The following is a 4,192-nucleotide window of genomic DNA, read 5'->3' on the forward strand; positions in this document are numbered from 1 at the left end:
TACAGCGCAGTGATGTGAGAGGCGCCAGGCACCGGCTACAAGGGTGAGGGAGATTGGTATCTGTCCTCACACATCTTTACCTTTTTCCTGACAAGACCGATTAGAAATCCCCCAAACAATACAACTCAGTTAACTTTAGTCCCAGACCTGTTCCTCCTCCATGGCTGGTAATCTGTGTCCCTTGACGGGCATGGTTCTATTTCCTCCCCCACCCACAACTGTGGTAACCACTGTTTCCTTATCTATCTTTTTGAACTAAGCTTTTGTGCCTTGAGTCCACTTCTAAGTGAGATTATACATTATTTTTTCTTCCATTACTAGTTTACTGAGGATAATGTCCCCCAAGCCCATCCATGTTGTGGCAAACAGAGGGACCTTCTTTTTCACAGTGCAGTAATAGTCCATTGTGTGTCATGTGAACCACCTTTTCTTCATTAACGGATACATGGCTGCTTCCGTATCTTGAGTATCGTGGATGGTGCTGTAATGAACACAGAGACCAAAGACTAGAAGAGGGATTCCTATGCCACATGGTAATTCTACTTTTAGTTGATTTATATTGTTAGATTTTTTAAAAAAAATACTTATTTTATCATTCCTTCCAATTATGTGTATGTGTTGGGATTTGTGCGTGTGAGTTCAGGTGCCGTTGGAACTCAGAAGAGGGTGTTAGATCACATGGGGCTGGAATTAAAAGTGGTTGTGAGCTGCCCAATGGGTTCTCTGGAAGAATGTGAGTGCTCTTAACCACTGAGCCATCTCTCTATCCCCTTCTTGACTTTCTTTTAACAAACATAGCTAGGTATTTAGGTGTGCCCTTGTGCTTGTGGGTGGGGGGTCAGAGGACAGCTTTCAGTTGTTGGTCCTTTCTTTCTGCCATGTAGGACCAGGGAATCAAACTCACATTGTTGTGCTTGATAGCAAATGATTCCACCAGCAGAAACACCCTGCCGGCCCTTCGTTTTGGTTTCCTAAGCACCTCCTTACTGTTTCCACAACGGCTGCAGCAGCCTACATTCTGACCAACTCTGCGTTAAGGGCCTTTACATCCTCAGCAATATTTACCTGTTTCGATAGTGGTCACCTTTCAGGTATGAGGTTGTACTGGTTTTCATTTCTCTTTGATTATTAGTGATGCTGATTACTTTTCCACACGGCTCTCAGTCATTTGTGTATCTTTAAGCAATATCTGTGTGGCGCCTCTCTTTGTTTACTACTTTATTATAGATTTAAGTTTTGTTTATTGCTATCGTGTGGGTAGGTGTGTACGATGTACGTATAAGAAAGCATGTGCTCATTCATGCGTGCTGTGGTGCTCCTGTGGAGATCAGAGGACAATTTTGTGCAGTCTGTCTCCTTTCTGCTTTACATCATTGGGTGCCAGGTACCTTCACTTGCTGAGTCGTCTTGCTGGCACTTTATTTCATGTAATTTTTTTTGAAACAGAGTCTCATGTAAATCAGGCTGCCTTGAGTTTGCTTATGCAGCTGAGGATGGCTTTGAACCCCTGATCTTCCTGCCTTCACCTCCGTAGTGCTAACACCTCAACTGTGCCCCACTACACCAGTTTTATGCAGCGCTGTGGCTCCATCCCAGAACATGTGTGCTGGGCAAGCCCTCTCCCAATCGACCTGTACCCACAAGGATGCCTTTCTTCTTCTGAAAATCATTACCATTGCCACTAGCTTTTTTCATTATGCTTTATAATTTGGGGATCTTAACCCTCATCAGATTGTGAGTGACAAGTATTTTGTTCCCGTCTCATTTAGCAGACAATGCGTAGACTGTGTAGAAACATCTTAGTTTAGAAATGCAGGCCCTGTATTTACTGTCACTGTCACTATCTGAGATTTTTTTTCTACTATTTGAGAAATCTTGACCAGCATATGTTATGAGTGAGGTTTTTCCCGCCGGTCTGGTCCCACAGCCACACCAGCCCCAAATAACACACAGAGACGCTGTATTTGATATAAAGCTGTTGGCCAGTTACTAATTTCTTATCAGCTATCTCTGTCTTAATTGTTAACCCATTTCTATTCATCTAAGTGTTTCCACGTGGTCTTATCTTACCGGAGAGAGGGGCTGGCGTTCTTCTCTCTGTCCTCCATCTTGAAACTACTCCTCTCTCCTCCTAGTCTCCTAGTCCCGCCTATCTTGCTTTCCTATTAGCCAACAGTGCTTTATTCATTAACCAATAAGAGAAACAAATTTACAGAATGACATCTCCCATCTAGCATAAGAAACTTAACCGCTGAGTTCTCATCTAGGAGTTTCTTTTTAATTTATTTAACTTATTTATTTTATAAGCATTGGTGTGAAGGAGTCAGATACCCTGGACCTGGAGTTACAGACAGTTGTGAGCTGCCTTGTGGGTGCTGGGAATTGGACCCTGGTCTCCTGGAAGAGCAGCCAGTGCTCTTAACTGCTGAGCCATCTCTCCAGCCCCATCATCTAGGAATTTTATGACTTTGGTATATTTAGTCTTTGCCAGCTGTGAGTTGACATTTAGTGTGGGGTGTTTTTCCAACAGTATTTATTGAAGACAATATCCTCCACCATTGTGTCTTCTTGTAGATACTTGTCAAAAATTGGGTAACCCAGGGCTGGAGAGATGGCTTAGAAGTGAAATGCTTACCTGGATTCAGAAGGTCATCTCGCCAATGCCTGGCTTTCCATGTCACCTTCCGTCCCTGGCTCTCCTAGTCATACAGCTCCCTTTGTGTGTGGTTTTGTGAGCCACCTCTGATCGTCCTTTGGAATTGGAGTGTTCAATAATCAAACAAAAACATTGTTAGATTTTTTTTCAATGCATTAAAATTTAAGTCAAGTAATAAAAACAAAAGATTAATAATTTAAAAATAAATATTTTTTGCTACTTAGTAAAGTCTTTTTTTTTTTTTTGCAGAGGAAATTTTGTTTTTTACTCACACATAGTATGGCCTTGGGGTATCCTTCTCTGGGTGGTATTTGCCTCCTGGCATGACTCTAGACACATAGCTGGGGATTCAGAATTCTGATTTCTGTAGGTGATACGTTGTTTTTTGTTTGTTTTTGTTTTTTGGGTTTTTTATATATAAAAATGGGGTCATATTTTACATTTCCTGGATCCTTCTTTTTCCTGCCTAGGTATTTCCTGCCTAGGTGCTCCTTTATGACTTGAAAATACCCTAGGTTGAAAAGACTCTTCCAAGTCTGCCACCCGTGCACCTGGTTCTGCTGCACTGTGCATTGGGAAGTGCTGTTTGCTTCCCTGATGACCTTGTAGCCCACTGAGAGCCACACACAGCTTGCTGTGCTGCTCAGCTTCCAAAAAGTGTTATCACACCGCATCTCACTAACCAGGGAGAGATCAAACCTCAAAACTCAAAGTTCATTTTCTACTGGACGTATGATATCACCAAGTCCAAAGACTGTAAATCCAACCATTGGAAATAGAGTCTGTCCACTCTGGCAATCTTTAGACAGGGTTTCTCTGTATAGCTTTGGAGCCTGTCCTGGAACTAGCTCTGTAGACCAGGCTGGCCTCGAACTCACAGAGGTCCACCTGCCTCTGCCTCCCAAGTGCTGGAATTAAAGGCCTGTGCCACCAATGCCCAGCTCTAAAATAAATTTTTATATCTATCTACCTGCCCAGTCTGTGCATGGATCCACTTGTGTGTGTGTGTGCATGCGTGCATGTGTGTGTGCGTGCGTGTGTATTTGTGTACTCCACAGAGCATGCATGGAGGCCAGAGGACAACTTGCAGAAATTAGTTCTCTCCTTCCCGTTGTGCGTCCCAGTGACCAAACCTGAGGACCCTTTCGCAATGACCATCTCAGTGGCTGTCTATTTTTTCTCAGTCGTTCTCTTGGTGGTTCATGATATTTTGGGGTGTACTTAGCCACACGTACTTGGTGATTCTCTCTTAATGAACTTAGGGTTATTACCAGTTATTTTGCACCACCCCAAAATGATATTGGAGTGATACTGTTTATTCTTATTGGAATGATTCTTCTCATGTTCTGGGGCTTCATCCCAGGACAGTTGAGTTAGATGGCACCTTTCACTTTAACTACCACAGACAGTGTTACCAAGCTCTTTTCCACACGGCTGGTGCACATCTTCCTGACATCAGCAATGCCTTAGTCACCGGCCCCCAATTCAGCAGCTTGTGAGACCGGGTCTCTTGTCGCTTGTTTAATATGTACTCGA

Source organism: Phodopus roborovskii, unplaced genomic scaffold (assembly GCF_943737965.1).
Source record: "Phodopus roborovskii unplaced genomic scaffold, PHOROB, whole genome shotgun sequence".
In the NCBI taxonomy this organism is placed as follows: Eukaryota; Metazoa; Chordata; class Mammalia; order Rodentia; family Cricetidae; genus Phodopus; species Phodopus roborovskii.